Source organism: Elephantulus edwardii, unplaced genomic scaffold (assembly GCF_000299155.1).
Source record: "Elephantulus edwardii isolate Elephantulus edwardi_28Jun2011 unplaced genomic scaffold, EleEdw1.0 scaffold00058, whole genome shotgun sequence".
Classification (NCBI taxonomy): domain Eukaryota; kingdom Metazoa; phylum Chordata; class Mammalia; order Macroscelidea; family Macroscelididae; genus Elephantulus; species Elephantulus edwardii.
Genome location: NW_006399808.1, coordinates 5014546 through 5039231, shown reverse-complemented (window position 1 = coordinate 5039231; position 24686 = coordinate 5014546). Strand labels below are relative to the sequence as shown.

The 24686-nt window shown below is 39.7% G+C and overlaps 1 pseudogene; it reads left to right on the top strand.

The window, feature by feature from the left end:
• LOC102849473 overlaps window positions 1-23856 on the top strand; it is a 66658-nt pseudogene extending 42802 nt beyond the window's left edge.
• The last annotated feature ends 830 nt before the right edge of the window (window positions 23857-24686 follow it).

Below are 24686 nucleotides of genomic sequence, written 5' to 3'. Positions count from 1 at the left end.
GCTGGAGAAGAGTATTGAGAATACCATGGACTGCTAGGAAAACAAACAGATTTGTCCTGGAAAGGGTTAAACCAGGTGGCTCCTTGGAGGGAGGCAAGGATTCCGAGGCTCTGTCTAACGTACTTTGGACATGTTGTGAGGAGAGACTGGTCCTTGGAGAGGGACATCATGCTTGGGATGGTGAAGGAACGGCGCAGGAGAGGAAGGCCCTCTGTTAGGTGGATTGATTCTGTAACTGGGATAATTGGAATGGGAGTGTCAGAGACAGTGCGATTGGCACAGGACAGAGCGGAGTTTAGGGCCATTGTACATAGGGTCGCTATGAGTCGTAAGCGACTCGACGGCACATAACAACAACAACAATGATTTATAATCTTAATTCCATCTGTAGCCTTAATCCTACTTTGCCATGTACCTGGTGTATTTCCAGATTCTACATAGTATGACATGGCCACTTGGTCAAGCCATTATTCTACCATGGTAACATCTATCTTAAGGAGAAACAGAAGCATTTGCTACAGAAGGTCAAGGACTGTAGTTTCAATATTGATTGAAGTTAAACATCAAGAAAATGAAGATTCTCAGTATGGGGACAATTAACAGCATTATGACAGATAAAGAAGATATTGAGATTGTTAATAATTTCAGCTTGCTCAGTTCAACAATCAGCACTCTTGGCACTGAGTGTCAGGAAATAAAATTAATTGCGTTAGAAAAATCTACTGTCAGAGACCTCTCCAGAGTGCTGAAGAGCAGGCTTTAGTCTAAGAGACCAACGCGCACCTGATCTAGGCCATTGTCTTTGCAATTACTTGCTACGCATCAGAGAACTGGTAAGTGACCAAGGATAAGAGAAGATAAATTGATGCATTTGAGTGTGGAGCTGGAGAAGAGTCTTGAATATACCATGGGCAGCCAAGAGAACTATCAAATCTGTCCTGGAGAGAGTAAAACCAAGCTCTCCTTGGAGGCAAAGATTCTGTGACTCTGTCTCACATACTTTGGGTATTTAGTCAGGATGGACTGGTCTTTGGAGAAGGATATCATGTTTTGAAGAGTTGAGGAATAGCACAGGAAAGGAAGATTTCATGTGAGATGGATTGACCCAGTAACTGGGATAATGAGGATAAGTGTGACAGAGGTAGTGAGACTGATTGGCTCAGGATACAGCAGGATTCAGAGCCATGTGCATAGGGTTGCTCCGCGTTGTAGTCGACGCGACGACACATAACAACAACAGCAACAATCTATTGAGGGAGCAATCATGTTGAAAGACCACTTAGAATAGTGTTAATAAAATATATTAGAGTTGAACTGTGACAAAAGTCAATTTTCTAGCCTGTGGCTATATGACATTTTAACTTTGCTGGAGGAACAGAACCTGTCTGACACCAATGGAATAATAGGAGTGGTATCATTTTGCCACAAGAATTTTAAAGACTTGCAGAATATTTGACTCAATACATATAGAATGTTTACTTAACCTTCTTCCAGAAGACTTTTTTATTACTTTAAATTTTGCTATTGTAGTCTATGTGTTTCCTATTGCCAAAGGGGCCCTTTAGAGTAGTGAGAGAAGATCTTCATCCTGAAACCTACAGGGTCCCTTTTCAGCAGGAAATAGCTAAGAGAACACGCCATACCCTTTTTCTTATGAATCAGGGTGAAGTCTCTCTCAGGGAGGAGTGATAGGGAATGGCAAAGGACACATTGACAAAGGAGATTAATCTGAACTGGCTTTGACAAGCCCTGTGGCAATTGGACAATTAAAACAGACTTTCAAGGGGGGAAAAAAAGAAGAAGGAAATGGGGAAGAGGGTAGAGAAAATAGTGCAACAATGAATGAATGAAAACCCAAAATCACTGTAAATACTCATTAAAATTAATAAAATTTAATAATTAAAAAATATCAAAGGCAAAAAAAATTACTATTATAAAAGAGCACTACAATGTATGTCCTGGTACAGCTCTATTGTAATTTCCAAACTGTATTCAAACTGAGCCAAAGAATATGAAAAATATTTTCAGAGTTCTCTAGACTTTTAACAATGGCAGCTCTTTGGAACTGACTGATATATTCAACATGAGTGTCTGTCCTAGAATGAGTACAAGATGGAGCTGGATCTATTCATGATCAGTTCTTGTTTCCTGTGTCTAAGTATCTTTCAAAAACTGGACGTCACTTTTCCTCCATACTTCCTATCTAGGAGAGAGGTCTATTCCTTTGGGGATCTAATGTTCTAATAAATCTATCTATCCTATTTTACCTTTTAAAAAAACAAAGGAAAAAACCTGGAAGAATTCAGAGCACCGTCACTCCCTCACTCATTGATTGCATGAGTAAGAGTTGATTCATGGCTGACTCCCCAGTGGGGTTCCAGAAGTCTGTAATTTCACATATTGAACATAGTATATTACCCTTATTTCTCCCACAGAGCAGCTGGTGGATTACCAAACCAGAATGGCACCATCTCCGGGTTAGCAGTGAAAATTCCAGAGGGCTAGGCCACCAAAACCCCCTGAGATTGTGTATTATCACAGAACTTGGGAAGAAACTCAAAGCCTAGCATAAAATATTTGATGATATAAATGCTTATGCACCTTAGTCTCTGAATGCAAAATAACTACTTTTGGTGATAATCAAAGAAGCTGCAGCAAGAATCTTGGTAGATTTTTGATAGATGTAGGGAAAACGGGGTTATATGTCAGAGTTCAGTGTGACCTACAATATCACATGCGGTATTGATTGTGTTGTAATTTTTATAATATATATTTTTTTCCTCTTACAAAATTACTTTTATGTATAACTGCTGTATTATGGCTTATTTCTACTAACGTACATTTGTCTCAGAAAAGTACGCATGTATTTTGTATTCAGCCAATACGTATTGTTACTGTTGAGGAACATTGAGACAGAACTGACCCATAGCTTATCCTCTCAGCGGATTTTCAAAGGCAGTAAATCACACAGGAGGGGATGTCCCATCTTTCTCCTGTGGAGCAGCTGGTAGTTTCAAACTATGCACTTTTGCATTGGTAGCACGTTTCTTTACCACCGAGCCATCAGAGTTATCTTTGGATTTAAACCCTGCCTTTGGGATGACAGCATTGCTCCTTATCTACTAGGACACCAGAGCTCTCTATGGCCCTACTGTTGCTGTTGTCGCAAGTTATCCAGTCAGAGCTGACCCATAACTGACCCTCCAGCAGATTTTCGGATTCAGTAAATCACATGTGAGGAGATTGCCCATCCTTCTTCCATGGAGCAGCTGGTGGATTTGAATTGTGTGCTTTTGGGATTGTAACACAGCTTCTTACCACTAGGCCACCAGAGCTCCCTGTGGACATGATAAACAAAAGCTATAAAATTTAAGTCTATAGATAACTGAATGCTTAAAGTAAGTATTAACTTTAAACAAAAATGTGCTAGTGCTCTGTAAGAGCAATGATTTTGAAAATCACCACCCAACTCATGCTTGCTGTGATGCTAAATACTGTGACACTGATGAGTCAAATGTAATAATGGTTACCCATGATGGACAGTGTTTGGTGGAGCTCTCCGGTTAAAACAAGCTTGGAAGCAGGAGTGGCATCCACTTCGGAGATACCTTGCCTCCAGAAACTCTATGAACGTGGAGAAACAGTGAAAATTATACAAGAGTTCAGATCTTTCATTCATAGGGTCGCTATGAGCTTATAGGACTTGAAGGTCCCTAACAAACAATATAGATAATTTATCCCTGTTAATTACAGATAAGGAGTTATGCTGTCAAACAAAAAGTGGGCTATTTGAATCCACCAGCTGATCCACTAAAGAAAGGAGAAATCTCCTGTGTGATTTACAGCCTCTGAAAACCATCTGGAGGATCTGAGTCAGTTTGGGGGTTGTTTTGTTTTGTTTTTTACTTATTATTATTTTTTTGTGTACCATCAAATTGGATCTGACTGGTACAGATGCTCTAGCAGAGCATCTGGTGGATTCAAAGCGTGTACCTCTGAGATTGCAGTGCAGCTTCTTGCCACTAGGCCACCAGAGCTCCCTATGAGTCAGGTTTGACTCAGCACACAACCACAGCACTAACCGTCTCAAGCATTGTACATTTTAAAATTGGTCCTAGTTATACTTTGGACTGACAGCATCACTCTCTCTAGTCCCACCAATGTGATTCTAGTGGGACTGGAAATCATGAGTCTTTAACCTGGACTACCAGAGTAGGATTAACAGAATATGTAAAGCCAATTAGAATCCTACGAATTTAAATCTTGGGTTAATCAGAGGAGACGTTTGGAAATGTAAGATATTTGGATTGTGACCTAGTGGTTTAGCTTCCTTCTTTGAATTTGAGAGTCTCCGATATTATTCCAATAAAGCCCTCCTCCCTTCAACCACTATTTGAAATTGAATTAGTCTGAGTTAATTTTCTATTGTTTATAACAGAGAATTTTTTAACAATTAATAGAATTTTTATTTTATACTGGTTTACTTACAAAGTTTGTATACTTTGTTTTTCAGACTGGATCTTTTCCATTTCCTTTTCTCATCCCTCCCTTCATCTATCAAATTGTGTGACCTCATGATTAATCCCCCCTCCCTCCCACACATCCTCACCCCTCTGCTTCTCCCTTTATCCCCCTTGGATCCTCAGACACATTCTACAATAATGGTCTTATATGGTATTTGTCCTTATGGTACTTGAGTGGGTTCACTTAGTATAATGCTCTCTAGTCCCTCCTAAGTTAAGAAATTATTTACAAAATCATTATTCCATAACAGAGAATTTTAACAGATTAGAATATATTTTATCTTAAAAAAATAAACAACAAAAGAATATATTTTATCTGCTAGACCATCAACTATAAGGATTCAACCATCTTCCAGCTATAGAAGTCATGTTTTAAATATTATCATTTTAGATGAACTTGTCATAAAACTATGTAATGACAAGGCTACAGAAATCTTATCCACAACCCACTATAAACATCTTGTCTTTTCAGAAAAAATTTAAGCCCAAAGTGCAGATGTGACTTTTCTAAGCACACACAGGGACTTAGCGATAGGTACAAAACAGTATTACATACACTTATCACATCAATTGTGGTTGTAGTTATGTGCCACTGAGTTGGAATCAGCTCATAGCTGACCCCTCCAGGAGGTTTTCAGAGGCTGTACGTTGTGCAGGAGGAAGTTTCCCAATTTTCTCCTGTGGAAAAACTTGAGGATTCTACTTGCCTACTTTAAAGTTGACAGTGTAATTCCATTACCACTAGGCCACCAGTACTGACAGGTAATAAACTGTAAGTTGCTATTGTAGATTCTGGGAGAAGATAAAACAGGAGTAAGAAGGGCAAAAATTAGTGAATATGTAAGTTGAGTGAAGAAAAAGGAAACGTAGCATAAAGGCCTGATGAGACATTGTAACTAAATCCATTTTAATGAATTTATAAATATTTTTGACTAACTGAATTAAAATGTAATATGACTTGTAGACATTCACCACAGTAAGCTAATTTTTAAAATATCAGTATTAGCCATTATCTAGAAAAAAATAACTGTTTTTTTTTAGAAATAATTTTTGAGATTCCAACGATGTCAGTCTAGAGACAAAGGTTCACCTAATCCAGGCCATGGTATTTTAAATAACTTGTTATGCTTCAGAGAGCTGGACAACAAATAAGGATGACAGAAGAAGAAGAATAGATGCCTTTGAGTTGTGATGCTGGAGAAGAGTCTTGAGCACCCCATGGACTGCCAAGAAAATAAATCCATCTGTATTGGAGAGGGTTGAACCAAGTCTCCCCTTAAAGGCTAGGATTTTGAAGCTCCATCTCACATTGTTTGGGCACAAGGCCAGGAGAGAATAGTCCTTGGAGAAGGACATCATGCTCGGAAAGGTGGAGGAACAGCACAGTAGAAGACCCCAGATGAGATGGATTGATACAGTGTCTGGGACAAAGGGGGGCAGGGTTGATGTGTCAGAATTGGTGAGACTGGCTCAGAAGAGGTAAGGGTTCAGAGCTACTACACATAGGGTCACTATATGTCACAGGTGACTCAACAGCACATAACAACATATTATATTGGTTGGGTTTTATTTAAGCCTCTTGTTTAGAGTCAACAAGACCTCAAGGAGGGCCTTTGTATTTAGAAGTTGGTTGTTATAATATTTTGGAAGAACATTCTTCTAAGTGATACAGCATACTTCTGTCAATATGATGTACTGAGATAGCCTGGGGTTGCTGTGAAGCTAAATGTTGTGCCATTGGGGTGTCAAATGCCATAACCGTTACACATGGTGGACAGAATTCGGTGGATTTCTTAGTTTAAGACAGTGACATCCACTTCCTAAGCAACATGCCTCTGGAAACTCTATGAACTTTGATAAATGATGATAGTTATAGAAAGGCTTCAGGCCGTTGGTTCATAGGGTCACCCTGAGTCGTGCTCAATTCGACAGCAATCAACAACAATATGTATTAGTGGAATGGGGAAGGAAGCGTACACATAACTGATGATTATATTTCTAAAATTATACTTTTTTAGGTAAAAATTAAGAAGCAGCTAATTGATTACAGTTTGTTCTTATTACCATTAATACATATATTAATTATTGAGAAGAATCACAGATTTAAGTGTCTTATATTAAATTAACTGTATTTAGTAACCACTAAGATGGTATTCAATTATCTCTACCTCTTGGAATTCATGCCATTGCATAATCTCCTTTCCCTGAGTATGTGATAACTGAAATGCTTAATTGTAACCCATTGAATATATAAAAAATAGTGTGATATCCAGTCAGAAGGTTTTCTTTTCACCCCACTGGAAAATGTTTCTTATGCACTAGGAACTTAATTTTTGTTTGTTTGTTTGTTTTTAAACTGAGATTTTAATGAAAGTTTATAAAGAACTTGGATTTCCATTCATTCATTGTTGCACATTTTTCTCCCTGCTCCCCCTCAACACCCCAGTTCGCTTTTTTCTTTGGGGAAAAAAAACCTCTTTCATTGTTGTACAATTCCCCACCCCCACCCCAGTCCACTTTACTATGCAGCTCTTAATCTGTACTGTTATCATACAGATAGTACCTAATGATATAATCCTTTTAAGCAGTCTTTCCCTCGTTTGTTTCCATGCAGTGTACATTATTTATCCCCTCTTTTCTTAATTTCCCCTTAATCCCAATGCCAGACCTGTTTTACAATAGTGACATTATGCAGTATTTGTCCTTGAGCTTAATTTTTGTTTTTGTTGTTGTTATGTGCCTTCAAGTCTCTTGCAACACATAGCTACCCTTTGTACAATAGCTTTAAAACTTGTTCTATCCTGAGCCAACCGTAATGCCTCTTACCCACTTACCTCCATTACCATAGTGACAGAGTCAATCTATCTCAACAAGGGTCTTCCTCTCTTGCACTGTCCCTCCACCCTCCAAACATAATGCCCCTCTCCAAGGACTGGGCCCTTCTTGCAACATGTCCAGAGTATGTCAGACAGAGCTTCAGAATCTTTGCCTCCAAGGAGCAGCTTGGTTTCACCCTCTCTAGGAGGAACCTATTTGTTCTCCTAGCACTCCATGGTATAGTCAATCCTTTTCCCACCACCACAGCTGAAAGGCATCAATCCTCCTTCTATCATCCTTAGTCACTGTCCAGCTTTCCAATGCATAACATGTAATTGCAAAGACCATGGCCTTGATCAGGGGTACTTTAGTCTCCAGACTGATATTGTTGCTCTTCAGTACTTTGGAGAGATCTCTGACAGCAAACTTTCCCAATGCAATTCATCTTTTTATTTCCTGGCTGCTGGTACCAAGAGTGTTAATTGTGGAGCCAAGCAAACTAAAGTTGTTAACAATCTCAGTCTCTTCACTGTCTATCATGATGCTGCCAATTGGTCCAGTGGTGAGACTCCTCATTTTCTTGATGTTGAACTTCAATCCATATTGAAGGCTGCAGTCTTTGACTTTCTACGGCAAGTGTTTCCGGTTCTCCTCAGTTTCAACAAGCAATGTTGTGTGATCTGCATAATTCAAGTTGTTGATGAGTCTTCCTCCAATCCTGATGCCGCATTCCTCCTCAAAGAGCCCAGTCTCCCAGATGATCTGTTCCACATGTAGATTGGAAAGATATGGAGATAGGACATATCCCTGGCATACACCCTTTTGGTCAAAGTATAGGTTTCACACAAGCACAAGTAAATGTTCTGGGATTCCCATTCTTCTCAGAGTTAACCACAATTTGTTCTGATCCATACTGTCAATTGCCTTTGTATAGTCAATGAAACACAGACAGACATTCCTCTAGTACTGTTTGCTTTCAGTCAAGATCCAACTAACATTGAATAATATTCCTAGTATCACTGTCTCCTCTAAATCCAGCTACACATCTGGCAGTTCTCTGTTTATGTACTCCTTTTATGGATAATTTTCAATAGAATTTTGCTTGCATGTGATATTGATGATATTGTTCTTGTTGTTGTTATGTGCCGTCGAGTCACTTGTGACTCATAGCCACCCTATGACAACTACCCTAAACTCTGCTCTGTCCTGTGCCAATCGCACTATCTCCGATACACCCATCCCAATTACGCCAGTCACTGAATCAATCCACTTCATAGAGGGCCTTCCTCTAATGCACTGTTCCTCTACCCTCCCAAGCATGATGTCCCTCTCCAAGGATCGGTCGCTCCTTACAAAATGTCCAAAGTATGTTAGACAGAGCCTCAGAAACCTTGCCTCCTGGGAGCCGCCCGGTTTAACCCTTTCCAGGATGAATCTGTTTGTTTACCTAGCAGTCCATAGTACCCTCAATACTCTTTTCCAGCACCATAGCTCAAAGGCATCAATTCTCCTTCTATCCTCCTCAGTCACTGTCCAACTCTGATGCATAACAAGTGAAAGCAAAGACCATGGCCTGTATCAAACACACCATAGTATCCAAAGAGACACCATTGCTCTTCAATACTTTGGAGGGGACCCTAACAGCAGACTTTCCCATGGCAATATGTCTTTTTGTTTCCTGGTACTGGTGCCAAGAGTGTTGATTGTGGAGGCAAGCCAACTAAACTTGTTAATAATCTCAATCTTGTCACCATCTGTCCTGATGCTGCCAATGCTGGTCCAGTGGTGAGAATCTTTGTGTTCTTGACATTGAAACTCAATCCACATTGGAGGCTGCAGTCCTTGACCCTCGGCAGCAAGCACTTCAGGTCCTCCTCAGTTTAAGCAAGCAGGTTTGTGTCATCTGTATAACGCAGATTGTTGAAGAATCTTCCACCAATCCTGACACCACACTTCTCCTCATAGAGCCCAGCCTCCTGGAATATCTGTTCTGCACACAGGTTGAAAAGGTATGGAGACAGGACACATCCCTGACTTACACCCGTCCCAATTTTGAACCATGCAGTGTTGCCTTGCTCTGTTATGATGACTATTATTTGATAATTTTGCATTCTGTCAAGTCACCTTTCTTTGGAATGGGAACAAATATAGATCTCTTCTAGTCAGTTGACCAGGTTGTGGTCCTCCAGATTTCTGGGCACAAGTTGGTGAGTGCATCCAGAGCAGTTCTGTTTGTTGAAATATGTAAATTGGTATGCTGTCAATTCCTGGTGCCTTATTTTTTTTTTCTCAATTCTTTCAGAGCAGCTTGAACTTCTTCCTTCATTACCACAGGCTCTTGTTTATATGTTGTTTCATTAAATCCTTCTGTGTCAACCAATTCTTTTTGATACAGTGACTCTGTATACTCCTTCCATCTTCTTTTAATGCTTCCTGGACCATTTAATATTCTGCCCAAAGCACCATTAAGTATTGCAACTCAAGGCTTGTATTTGTTCTGCAGTTCCTTCAGTTTAAGAAATGCCAAGCGAGTTCAGCCCTTTTGATTTTCTGATTCCAACTCTTTGTACATTTCATTACATTTTGTACTTTGCTTTGTCTTCCCAGGATGCCCTTTCAAATCTTCTGTTAAGCTCCTTAATTTCTTGGTTTCTTTGCTTTGCTTTGGCTTTTTGGTGCTCTAGTGCAGTATTTAAGGAGGAATGACATCCACTTCCATAATAACTTGCCTCCAGAAACCCTATGAACCTGGAGAGAGGATGAAAGGCACCCAAGCGTTGTGGACTCTCCTTCATAGGGTCGCTATGAGTCTAGTCGCCTGCGACTCTACGGCACTTAACAACAACAGTGCAATATTTAGAGTTTCATCAGACATCCAACTTGGTCTTTTCTTCCTCCTCTCTCTTTGTGATGACCTTTTGTATTCTTCATGATTGATATTCTTGATATTCTCCCATAACTCATCAGGTCTTCACTCATTAGTATCCAAAGTCTCAAATCTGTTGATGGTTTTGAAGTTCAAGTGGGATAGACTCAAGGTCAAATTTTGGTTTCTGAGGCTTTGCTTTATTTAGTATTCTTTAGCTTCAGCTTGAATTTGTATAAGAGCAGTTGGTGATCTGTTCCACAGTCAGTACCTGGGCTAGTTTCCATGGCTGACATTGAGCTTCTCCAGAGATTCTTCCCACACATGTAGTTGATCTGATGTCTATACAGAACATCAGGTGAGATCCATGCTTATAGTTTATGTTTATGTTTCTTATAAAAAGTATTTGTAATGTACAAGCCATTGATTGTACAGAATTCTATCACTCTGCCTTCAGCCTCATTTCTGTCACTAAGTCCATGTTTTCTGGTTACTGATCTTTTTCTTCCCTATTTCCAACTTTTGAATTCCAGTCAACCCTTATTATTAATACATCTTGATTACATGTTCAATTGATCTCTGACTACAAAAGTTGCTAGAAATCTTCTATTTTCTGCCTTTTGGCTCTAGTCTTTGGTGCCTATATTTGAATGATAATGGTCTTCACTGGCTTTCCTTGTATGCATATGCATATTATCCTGTCACTCACCATATTGTCTTTCAAGATTGATCTAGAGATGACTTTTTAAACTATGAAAACACCACCATTTTTCCTCATTATTTTGTCTCTGGCATAGTAGAACATATGGTTGTCTTTCCCCTGCCAGTCCATCTCATTTTGCCACCTAGTATGTCAATATTTATGCGTTCCATTTATTTCTTAAAAATGCCCAATTTTCCTACATTCATGGTACTTACATTCTGTGTTCCAATCACTAGTGTCTGCTTACAATGATTCCTCCTTCTTTGTGTTTTTGTATTTGAGAGCTCAGCCTCAGTTACCATATGGGCTAGTCTACTTTAAGTGTGCACTGTTGTCCATAGGTGTTTGGAGGCTTGTTATCTCAGAAGCGGATGGCCAATCCTTCTTTCTAATCTGTCTTAATTTGAATGCTTAGATTTAGAACAGTATTAGATAATAATTTTACAGAATGGAGCAGATGAAAGACATTTATAGAATGTAACTAATATAGAAGCAACTAATAGATTCAGTGTTGCTCCCCGCACTTGGCAAGTGTGTCTTGACCCATCCCATTAACCACTCCACCAGCATCCTCTTCCACTCCCACCTACCCTATTCAGCATCCCCCTCTTCCCATTCAGCCGTTGATATGATGGCTTAGGTCTCAAGCCTTCTGTGCTTCTGTGATTTTGGACACCTCACGCCTCTCACTACTGCAGTCAGTCTCTCTTGAGTTTAGGAGTCTCTAAGTACAAATTGCAGATATTAGAATTAGGGGAGGGCCTCTATCTCAGGCAGTTCTCAGGAAGACTCTTTTGCCTTGAGCTTATGCTCCAAGAATGACTTCTTATGGCTTAGTGCCTCTTCTCTTCCATTTGCAGCCTGCTGCTATCACACACAGCATGATAATTTCACAGGAGAGGGTGATGTGTCCTCTAGATCTGGTACATAAGTGTTGTTTACTTAGGTGGCCTTACCTGAGTTGGAAAAGGCCAAAGTGAAGTTTCCACTGTTGTTCTCAGCCCCAGAATTATTAATCCCTCAGACCCTGCCTGCAGTACTCCCAGGGGTGCAGGCAGTCTTACCCGAGTTTAATCTTTAGAAGGTCCTATTCATTAATTTTATCCTCTCCTGGTTGTGCTTTTCTCACCGCATTTGTTAGCCTCTTTTTACCATGGGCTAGACCTTGTAAGCTTGGTTTCATTTTATCTATTATGATCTTTACAGTTTTGGACTTTATCCCTAAGGTCTATGATCACCTTGAGTTGATTTTTGTGTGTGGTGTGAGGTGTGGATCCTATTTCAGCTTTCTGCAGGTGAGAGTCCAGTTTTGCCAGTACCATATGTTGAAGAGGTTATCATTTCTCCATTTGATAGGTTTTGTTTCTTTGTCAAGTATCAGTTGATTATAGAATGTTTGGCAATACCATCCTAGACAAAGGTCTCATAATAAAAGTTTACAGGATACTATAGGGCTTCCACAAGAAAAAGATTTTTACAAAATGAGCAAAAGATTATCACAAAGTGAAGAAAAGACATGAAAAGGCTTTTCACAGAGTTAGACATTTGGATGCCCAACAAATAGATAAAGAAATGCTCAAAATCACTGGTAATAAGAGAGATGAAAGTAAAAATCACTATGAGTTATAATCTCACCCCAATAGCAGTGCCAAAGTTTAACATGACAGCAAGAAATAAATGTTGGAGAGATTGGAGCTCTCATCACACTGTTGGTGGGATTATAAAATGGTATAACCACTCTGGAAGGCAGCTTGGCATTTCCTCAAAAAGCTAGACATTCCATATGACCCAGCTATTCCACTACTAGGAATATACACCAAGGAAATTAGAACTGAGACAAAAATCGGTATTTGTACAACAATGTTCGTAGAAGCTTTGTTGACAATCATGAGAATATGGAAACAGACCAAATGTCCAAATGTGACCGAATGGATTGAGAAATTGTGGTCCATTCACACAATAGAATACCACACAGCACTCAGGAGCAATGATTTTGAAAATTATTACAAAACTTGAGAGAGACTGGAAAGCATCATGTTGAGTGAGCTCAGTTTCGTAAGGACAAATACTGCATAAGACCATTATTGTAAAAATAGAAGGATAACTAATAAAACATGCATAGGAGCTCAAGGGGAGAAGATATGGGAGCAGAGTGGTGCGGTTGGGCAGGGAGAAAATCACAGGGTCTCAAAATTTGGTGGAGAAAGGAAGGGGTTAAGGAAATGGGAAATATCCACAAGGGACCCGAAAAGATGGAATAATAGTGGGCATAGTTTAATGGTGATTAATATTATAAAACACATTGTATTGGAATGATAATATGAAACATAACATGAATGAAGGAAAGTTGTGAATTATAATGTATATGAATTTTGTGTGGAAACCAATATAAAATATTTTTTTAAAAAGTAATGTATCAATTCAATGTTACCTTACAAAAGAATGTGACTCTACCTTGTTGATCTTTGAAGAGACTAAGTCTGCCAAATTGGACAGGTTACCTTGGATAATAGTGAGTGTGGCCCCCAGGCAGTATACTATAAATCCTCAAGCTGGAAGCACCTGAATGAGGTACTGAAGACCAAGAGCAACTACCAAGTGAACTTGGAAGCAGATATTTCTTCAGCTGAACTTTGAATGTAGCCTATGAATGACCCTCAAAAACATAAGCCATTCCCAGTTTCCTAACCTACAAAAACTACAGTAATAAGTACAAGTTTTAGAACAAATGTAGTGCTGGAGTGCTTGCCATCCTCATGTATGCCAAGGAAATTAGAAGATATCTATTGGGGCAACTGAATGGAAGAGATCCATGTTGGTGTCCATTCCAAATAAACGTGATCTGGCAAAACTCAGACATTCTTGAACAATATAATTACTATCACACATGAGTAAAATCCTGCCAAAGATAATTGAAAAGCACCTGGAACAGTACATTGAGCAGCAAATGCCATAAATATTCAAACTGGATTCAGAAGAGAACGTAAATCAAAAAGTATCATGCTGGTGTCAGATGAATCTTTACTGAAAGTAGAGAATATCAGAAAGCTGTCTACTTGTGTTTTATGGACTAGACAGAGACATTCATCTGTGTAGATCATGACAAATTATGGAAAGAATTGAAAAGAATGGAAATTTCAAAACTCTTAAGGGGGTTCTGGTAATGTAGTCTGCATAGAGCTTGGCTGTTAACTAAAAGGGAGCCCCTCTCTGGCAGTTCAAATACACCCACACCTCTGTGGGAGAAAGATGGAAAATCTCCTCACATGTGATTTACAGCTTCAGAAACCTATTGGAGAGTCAGTTATGAGTTGGTTCTAACATGATAGCATTGAGTATTCACTTTTTTTTAGTTTTTCTTGGGCTCATGTAGAACCTGTGCATAGGCCAAGAAATGTTCATCCTAATAGAACAAGGGTATACTTCATGGTTTAAAATGAGTATAAGTGTGTGTCAGGGTTGTGGCCTTTCACCACATTTATTCAATATGCGTGCTGAGCAAGCAATCTAAGAGGTTGAACTACAAGAAGAAGAAGAATGAGCCATCAGGATTAGAAGAAAGTTCATGAGTAACATACGCTCTGGTGACTTAGTCTGTGGAGAATTATGTTGATAACCCAAAGATTCATAACTTCTCTGGTCATTCAAATCTATCCAATGCTAAGAGGGAGAAAGATGGCTGTACGCTTCTGTGTGACTTACAGCTTTTAAAACCTTGTGGATGGTCAAATATGAATCAGTCCTCACACTTGATGATAATGAGTTGAGTAAAAATATGCAAATGACACAACATTCCTTGCCAAAAAGAAAGCCAACTTGATATTGATGAATATCAAACACTAATTTTCAGTATGGATTACATCTGAACATAAAGAAAACTAAAATTCTCATAATTTGAAAAATACATTATTATAATATATAAAAGACTGAAATTGTCAAGTATTTTAGTTTTACTGGGATCCACTATCAACAGCCATGCATGTAGCAGTCAAGAAATCAAACAACATACTGCATTGGACAAATATGCTGTCAGGGAAAGTTGGACAATGAATAAGGAAGACTAAGGAAGAAATGATATCTTTGAATTGTAGTATATTGGTAAAGAACATTAATATATGCCATAGACTGCCAAAAGAACACACAAATTTGTCTTGGATGAAATGCAGCCAGAATAACCCTTGATGGTAACCATGGTGACATTTCCTATTACATACCTGGAGAAGGATATTATGCTTGGTAAAGTTAAGTGTCAATAAATAAAAAAGATATCTTCAAGAGTATAAATTGACTCAGTAGTGTAATCATGTTCTCAGGTACAACAACAATTATGAGAATGGTTAAAAATGATGCACTGTTGTCTGTAGAACGAGTATGAGTCATAGCATCCAACACTAACAAGTTTTGTGATGCTTTACCCTGCAGCAATACTTTGATGAGTGCAATACTCTGTCCTCTTCTTAAGAGTTTAAGATTTTCCTAGAATGAGTGTAAAGGAAGGTAAATTTGCTATGGTTTTAAACATTCTCAGTCCAGTAACAAAAGTTACCTGTTTAAACTATCAAAATGCACTCTGTCTGTGTCCTTCAGGGTCACTCATTCAAGTTTACAGAACAGCTGAGGTTAGTGAAATGGGAAATTAACTCATGAACTCTTTCCCCTGCCTTTTTGTCGCTTACCACATCTTAGAAGAAACTTCTTTACAAGAACAAAAAAAGAAAATCAAGTGGCAGCAGTAAAAGAAAGTGTGTTTTGAGACAGAGTACATCTTACCGATGTCCCTTAATTGCACATTTTTATTTAGTTTTAGCCAAGTGGCAGTTAAACACCATTTTAATTAAGTTAGAACTGGAAAAAGAAGAGCATTTAGTTTGGGTTTCTTGTTCCAAGTTCCTTTCTTAATTGCCTTTTCACTCAAGCTGAAGACTTACGGTGGCATCCACAGCCTTGTTGAAAAACAATTCATTGTATCAGTCACTGGGCCTCATAACAGAGCACCTTAATAAGACCAAGTTCTGTACTTCCTGACTCCTCAAGATGGATTGTGCTTGTAGTCCATTATTTGAACGAGGGTATCTGACTTATAGCAAATCTATCTGAAACAGCATTGTAGAACTGTATTTTATCTTTACGAAATGTATTTTATAAAAGTAAGATATTTACTTCTGTTGCAGGAAGGAATTTAAGCAGAAAAAATTCTCTCTAATGTTTGTGGAATCAGAAGAGAATGATGAGGTAGAACAGGTGATACATCAACAAACTAACTTGAAAAACTCGGTTGCATTTTTACTTCAGGAAGAAAGGCTACACTAAGGGTGCCCAAAGGTATTGATGGAAAAACCTTTCTTCTTTTTTTCAAGTCATACATATCATGCAAGAATTCACAGGGGTAGCATCTCTGTTCTCTATTACTTAAATTTGCACAAGCACACGATCAATTCTTTTTTCTTTCTCTTTGTCTTTAGGACCTTAGGAAAGGTGTTGATATTTACAGCCTTTGAGAATGTTAGCCTTTGTTTGAAATCATAGAATAATAGGCTGTAAGAGCAAGAAGGGACTTCTGAGATTATCTGGCCCATCATTTCATTTTGCAAGCATGGGCAGCAATGCAGTTTATTGAAAGATCCTGTCTGTGACTGATGCTTTTAATGACTTCTATAGCTCTAAGCCAAAAGGAGCCAGGGAAGGGTTCACAAAGGCCAAGCAGGCTTGTTCCCAAATGCAAACCCCACTGGAGGAAGGTCTGTTGTGACCCATATAACACTACAAAACAGAGTAGGACTTCCCTGTAGTTTCCAAGGTTGTAATCTTTAAGAAACAGCCTGAAACATATCCATCCTGATAAATGTCTGACGAGTTCAAACTTTCAGTTAACAATTGAATGCTTAACCTCTATGGCACCAATACTTCTCAAGTTATGCACAAGGGTGGGGAATTTGCAGATAATTTTCCTTTTTCTTTTCATTTGAAGGTAGGTGTAGTGTTATGAGTTTCAACTTTGACTTTAACCAAGAGTGGAAAAGAACTTGAAATAGATTTGGTACAAACTAATCATGGGATTGGCTAGTTTTTCCTACCCAGTGAGTTTAAAATGAGCAATTGAGATGCTTCAACATTTGTCCTATAAGAAAGGGTTTCTTTTGTTCAGCATTTTGTTGTTACGTTTCATCCATGTTGAAACATGCATCAGGACTCAACTTCCTTTTATGAGGAGGAATGTGGCATCAGAATTGGAGGAAGACTCATCAATAAATTATGTTATGCAGATGACACAGCCTTGCTGGCAGAAACTGAAGAGGACCTGAGACATTTGCTATAGAGAATCAAGGACTGCAGCTTTCAATATGGATTGAAGCTCAACACCAAGAAAAGAAAGATTCTCACCACTGAGCCAATTGGCAGCATCGTGATAGATGGAGAAGAGATTGAGGTTGTTAGCACCAGCAGTCAGGAAATCATAAAATGAGTTCACTCAGCATTTCTTAAGCTGAAGGAGCTGAAAAACAAATTCAAACCACGGGTGGCAATACTTAAGGATACTTTGGGCAGTATATTAAATGATCCAGACAGTATCAAGAAAAGATGGAAGGAATACACAGAGTCACTGTATCAGAAGGAATTGGCTGACACAGAAGAATTTCATGAAATGACATATGAGTAAGAGCCTATAGTGTTGAAAGAGGAAGTTCAAATTGCTCTGAAGGAATTGGCAAGAAACATGGCTCCAGGAGCTGACAGCGTATCAATTGACATATTTCAACAAATAGACACTGGCCTGGATGTGCTCACTAAGTTGTGCCAAGAAATCTGGAGAACAGCCAGCTGGCCCACTGACTGGAAAAGATCGATCTTTGTTCCCATTCCAAAGAAAGGTGACCCAACAGAATGTGGAAATTATTGAACAATATCATTGATATCACATGCAAGCAAGATTCTGCTGAAAATTATCCAAAAACGTTTGGAACAATATGTCAACAGAGAACTGCCAGGTGTGCAGGATGGATTTAGAAGAGGTCGTGGTACTAGGGATATTATAGCTAATGTCAGATGGATCTTAGCAGAAAGCAAAGAATACCAGAAGAATGTCTTTCTGTGCTTCATTGACTATGCAAAGGCTTTTGACTGTGTGGATCACAACAATCTGTGGCTGACTCTAAGAAGAATGGGAATCCCAGAAAATTTGATTGTGCTAATGTGACACTTATACTTGGACCAAGAGGCAGTTGTCAGAACAGAGCAAGGAGACACTACATGGTTCAAAATCAAGAAGGGGGTTCGTCAGGGATGTATTCTGTCTCCATACCTTTTCAATCTGTATGCAGAACAGATCATTCGAGATGCTGGACTATACGAAGAGGAATGCGGTATCAGGATTGGTGAAAGAATCATCAACAACCTGTGTTATGCAAATGACAAAACCCTGCTTGCTGAAACTGAGGAGGACCTGAGGCGCTTGCTGCAGAAGATCAAGGACTACAGCCTCCTATATGGACTGAAGCTAAATGTCAAAAAAACAAAGATTCTAACCACTGGGCCAATTGGCAGCATCAGCATGGATGGTGAAGAGATTGAGATAGTTAACAGTTTTAATTTACTTGGCTCCACAGTCAACACTCTTGGTAACAGCAGCCAGGAAATCAGGAGATGAATTGCATTGGGAAAGTCGGCTGTGAGGGACCTCTCAAGAGTACTGAAGTGCAACAACGTCAGGCTGGAGACTAAGGTGCGCCTGATCCGGGCTATAGTCTTCGCAATTATGTACTATGCATTAGAGAGTTGGACAGTGAATAGGGTTGATAGAAAGAGGATTGATGCCTTTGAGATGTGGTGCTGGAGAAGAGTGTTGAATATACCATGGACTGCTAGGAGGACAAACAGGTTTGTCCTGGAGAGAGTGAAGCCAGAGTGTTCCCTGGAGTCAAGGATTCTGAAGCTTTGTCTGACTTATTTTGGGCATGTTGCAAGGAGGGACTGGTCCTTGGAGAGGGACATCATGTTTGGCAGAGTGGAGGGGAGGCAAAGAAGAGGAAGACTTTTGGTGAGATGGATCGATTCTGTGACTGGGCGGTGGGAATACGTGTGTTTGAGATGGCTAGGTTGGCACAGGATAGGACAGCATTTGGAGCTCTTGTACATAGGGTCGCTATGAGTCGCAAGCAACTCGATGGCACATAACAACAACAACAACTGGAAAAATCTGCTGTCATGGACCCTTACAGAATACTGAGAAGCAATGATGTCAATCTAGAGACCAAGGTGCACCTGATCCAGGCTATGATATTCACAGTTGCTTGCTATGCATCTGAGAGCTGGACAATGACTAAGGATGACAGAAGAATTGATGCCTTTGAGTTTTGTTGCTGGAGAAGAGTCTTGGACATACCATAGACTGCCAAGAGAACAAATAGGTCTGTCTTAGAGCTGATGAAACCAAGTTTCTCCTTGGAGGGTAGGCTTTTGAAGCTCTATCTCACATTCTTTGGGTATGTGGACAGGAGAAGAATATTTTGGAAAGTCCTTGGAGAAGAAAATCATGCTTGGAAGGGTGGAAAGACAGTGCAGAAGAGGACTCTAGATGAGATGGATTGATACAGTAGCTGGGGCAATGAGGGTTGATGTGTCAGTGTCAGTGAGATTGACTCAGAATAAGGCAGGGTTGAGAGTTGCTAGACATAGGGTCACTCTGAGTCACTGGTGACCTGATGGCACATAAAAACAACAGCAGTACTGTAATGCATCTATCATTTTTCTTCCCTCCATCCTTCTGCTGGTGACCATTTCAGTTATTTCCACATTTTGGCTATTGTGAAAAATGCTCCAGTGAACATTTTAGCACAGGCTAGTTTGTGTTTCTACTTTCACATCCTCTGAGTATGAAACCAAAATTAAGATTACTGAGTCATGTTCCTTCCTCAGCTTTTATAAGGATCTATCAAGCTGTTTTCCACCGTGACTATGCCATTTTATATTCATTCTAGTAGTAATAGGATCAAGTGTGTCAGAAACGATGAGGTGGGAACAGGAGAGGGTTTAGATACGTGGTTCATTGACAACCAATAGATCAACCAATAACAATAACAACAACAAATAGATAAGGATTTCAATTTCTCCTAAACCTCACCAACACCTACTGCTTGTTTAATCATAGCCATTGCCATAGTGGTGGTGGTGTCATGTGCTGTTGACTTAGAGCTGACTCATTGCTAACTCTCCAGCAGGTTTTTAGAGGCTATAAATCAGATGGTGGAGATTGCTCATCTTTCTCCCTCAGATCAGCTGGCAGATTTGAACCACGTGCCTTTGGGTTGGCAGGACAACTTCTTACCTACTAGGTCACTAGAGCTCCCTATTGTAATAGTTGTTTTTGAGTGTGCTCTTGAGCCAGAACTAACCCCCTCGCTGACCCTCCAGTACATATTCAGAGGTAGTAAATCTCAAAGAAGGCAATTACCTATCTTTTTCTTGCAGAGAAGCTGGTGAATTTAACCTGTTTGCATTTTAGTATTGTAGCACAGCTTCTTACTTCTAGAACATGGCAGTGAGGTGATATTTTATTTATAACTTCCTAATCAAGGATGCATCCTGTCTCCCTTATCTATTCACTCTGTATGCAGAGCAAGTAGTTTGTGAAGCCAGTTTATGAAAGAAGGTTACATCAGGATCAGAAGATTCATTAACAACCTGTGCTATGCAGATGTCACAATTTTGTTTGCTGAAAGTACGGAGGGAACTTGAAACTCTTGCTGCAGAATATCAGAGACTACAGCCTTCCATAAGGAGTGCATTTTAACATTAAGAAGACAAGTAAAGACAGTGGTCTTTACCACTGAGCCAGTGGGCAACATCCTAATAGATGGAGAAAGGACTGAATTTGTTAATGATTTCTTCTTGCTTGGATCCACAATCGACACCCATGGTACCAGCAGTCAAGATATCAAGAGGAGTATTGCTTTTGATAAGTCTGCTGTTAGGGACCTCTCCAAAACACTGAAGAATGATTTGAAGTCCTGATTCAGGACTTGGTCTTTTCAATAAGTTGCTATGCATCTGAGAGCTAGACAATGAATAAGGACAACAGAAGTAAAACGGATGCCTTTGACTGGTGTTGGAGAAGAGTCCTGAATATCCCATGGACTGCCAAAAGGACAAACAAGTATGTCTTGGAAAAGGTGCAGCCAAAGAGCTCCTTTGGGCAAGGATGGCAAAGCTTTGTCTCTCACGTGTGACTAGGAAATATTATTCCTTGGAAAATTATATCATGCTTAGAAAGGTGGAGGGATCAGCGAAAGAGGAAGATTCCCATCAAGGTGGATTGACATGCGACTGAAGCAATAGGTTCACCTGTATCAGAGATTGTGAGGATGCACATCTGTTGTTCATAGGGTCACTATGAGTAGTACTCTATTAGATGTCACCTAACAACAACAATGGTTGTAAGAATAGGCTCTGATGTGGCAGAGATGATGAGGAAAGTGCAGAGTAGAGCCCGGTTCAGATCTGTTCATAAGATTACTCTGAGTTGTACTTAATAACACACAACAAAAACAATGGCTAATGATATTGAGCATATTTTCACATTCTTGTTTTCCTCTTAGTCAAAATGTCTGTTCAAGTTCTCTATTTTCTCTTTGGGTTATTTGTCCTTTTGTTGTTACTGTCTTGTGTATATTTTGAATATTAAATGTTTATTAGATATATGACTTGAAGAAATATCTTCCCAATTTATACTTTGTCTCTTCTGTTTTTCAATAAAGCATTTTGATGAATAAAAGTATTGAACTTTTATAATCTCCCATTTGTTTACATTATTTTTGATCCTCATGTGTTTGTTGCCATAGTTATTCACACATCATAAAAAGAAGAAAAAAAAAAAACCACCAAAACCCCAACCTTAAAGAATAAAACCTTAGCCTTATATTTTCTAAGGATTTTATGGGTTTGTCTCTTACATTTAGGCTGTTGGTTAATTTTGAATTGGTTTTGTACACGATGAAACATGAGTCCTGATTCATTTTCATTCTTCTATGTGCAGAAATCCAGTTTCCACAGCACCATATGTTGAAGAGACTCTTCTTTTCCCACTGGATTTAGTTGTTTGTAAATGTGTTGATTAATTTTTGGATTCCCAGGTCTATTCTATTGGTCTTTGTGTCTGTCCATAGAGTTTTCATTGTTTGATTTTTCAGATCACTTGTCCTTTACTTTTGCTCAACTAATACATCTGGTATCCTCGTGGTCAGGAGTCACCCTGCAAACCCAGAGGCAGGCTCAAATCCACACCTACTCTGTGGGAGAAAAATGAACAAGCTTCTCTTATGCAATTTACAGCCTCTGAAAATCCTCTGGAGGATCAGCTATGAGTTGATTTTGTCTTAATGGTGCATAACAGCAATATATTAAATCATCCATTTGCTACTGCATTGCTATTACTCTTAAAGGGTAGACACCTAAGGGATTCATGCAGAAGTGGAAGATAAATAATCCTACAGGATATACCATAAAGCTCTCTAGAGAGCTCATACTTAGTTTAGATAAAAACGCCAATAACTCAGAGAGTCGAAAGCAGCCAGTCCACAAAAGGATCTGGGAAATTTCGCAGAAGAAATATAAAACCAGAATTGAACAAAGATTTGAACTTAAAAATATGAGTTGAGGGTTGAGAGGAGCGTGGTCTTCTCTCGGTCGGCGCCGTGGCATGTGCTCGTCCACTGATACCGGTGTACTCAGAAAAGGGAGAATCATCTGGCAAAAATGTTACTCTGCCAGCTGTGTTCAAGGCTCCCATTCGGCCGGATATCGTGAACTTCGTTCACACCAACTTGCACAAAAACAACAGGCAGCCCTATGCCGTCAGCGAATTGGCAGGTCATCAGACCAGTGCTGAGTCTTGGGGTACTGGGAGAGTGGTGGCTCGAATTCCCAGAGTTAGAGGTGGTGGGACTAATCGCTCTGGCCAAGGTGCTTTTGGAAATATGTGTCGTGGAGGCCGCATGTTTGCACCAACCAAAACCTGGCAGTGTTGGCACCGTAGAGTGAACACAACTCAGAAGCGCTATGCCATCTGCTCTGCCCTGGCTGCCTTGGCCTTGCCTGCGCTGGTCATGTCAAAAGGTCATCGTATAGAGGAAGTTCCTGAGCTTCCTTTGATGGTCGAAGATAAAGTTGAGGGCTACAAGAAGACCAAGGAGGCTGTCCTGCTTCTTAAGAAACTTAAGGCCTGGAATGATATCAAAAAGGTCTATGCCTCCCAGCGAATGAGAGCTGGCAAAGGTAAAATGAGAAATCGACGTCGCATCCAGCGCAGGGGACCATGCATTATCTATAATGAGGATAATGGTATCATCAAGGCCTTCAGAAATATCCCTGGAATTACTCTGCTTAATGTAAACAAATTGAACATTTTGAAATTTGCTCCTGGTGGGCATGTGGGCAGACTCTGCATTTGGACTGAAAGTGCTTTTCGAAAGTTAGATGAGCTGAATGGCACTTGGCGGAAAGCTGCTTCCCTCAAGAGCAACTACAACCTTCCCATGCACAAGATGATGAATACAGACCCCAGCAGAATCTTGAAAAGCCCAGAGATTCAGAGGGCCCTCAGAGCACCACGCAAGAAGATTCATCGCAGAGTCTTGAAGAAGAACCCACTGAAAAATCTAAGAATCATGTTGAAGTTTAATCCATATGCAAAGACGATGCGCCGAAATACCATTCTGCGCCAGGCCAGAAATCACAAACTCCGGGTGGCTAAGGTGGCTAAAGCACTGGAGGCCAAATCTGATAAGAAGAGGGCTCCTCCAAGCAAGAAGCCTGTGGTAGGGAAGAAAGGAGCAGAGAAAGCTGCTGTTGATGTGAAGAAGCCCAAGAAGCCTGCAGTGGGCAAGAAGGCTGCAGTGGGAAAGAAGCCTACAGCCACCAAGAAACCAGCAGCTGAAAAGAAGCCTGCAACATAAACTCAAATTCTCCATTGGGACAGCTTATTTTAAATAAATACCTAATCAAAAGGCAGTAAAAAAAAAATATGAGTTGAGTGAGGCAATAAGTTTTAATGGAGGATAGATTGAGATTTAGACTGTATTTAATAGTGGGAGACCCACAAACATTCAATTTTATTTGTTTAATGTAGTGACCAAAAAGAAATAAGTAATACCTTATTTAATTTATTTTAATTTTTTTAGTACTAGTATTTAAGTTTGAAACCCTTTAATTATTAGCAAACACATAGCACACTCTGGGATGTGATTGATAGACACATGATTTTTTACCCTTCTGCTTTGCCTTCTTGCAAGCTTCCATGACAAGCAACGGCTTTCAACAAAGCAAAATGCTGAGCTTTACTCACTCAAATGGACTGTCCCCTGTTGTCAGGAGTGAAATTCTAAATGATTCTGGCCACTCACTGTGAAACCCAGCAAAGACAGATTGTCGGGGAAAGGTCAGGTGCTGTTATTAACACAGAGTGACAACTGTACTTCAGAAAACAATTGCCCTCCCCCATTCCTGCAACCTTCACAGAAAACTTCCTGGCACTCTCTCCATTTTTGAACATTGACAACACAATATTTTAACGGTACCTTGTCGTCTGTCTTAACTCTTTCCGAAATATATGGGCTCAGATGGGTAGTATAACTTGAAAGGAAGAAAGAGGAAAAGAACATTTAATTCTCTGGCCAGGTGAATTCAACGCCATTTCAGTCAACATTTCACTTTGTAGGTGCATACGCGTGCGTGCAAGAATGTGTGTGTGTGTGTGTGTGTGTGTGTGTGTGTGTGTGTGTGTGTG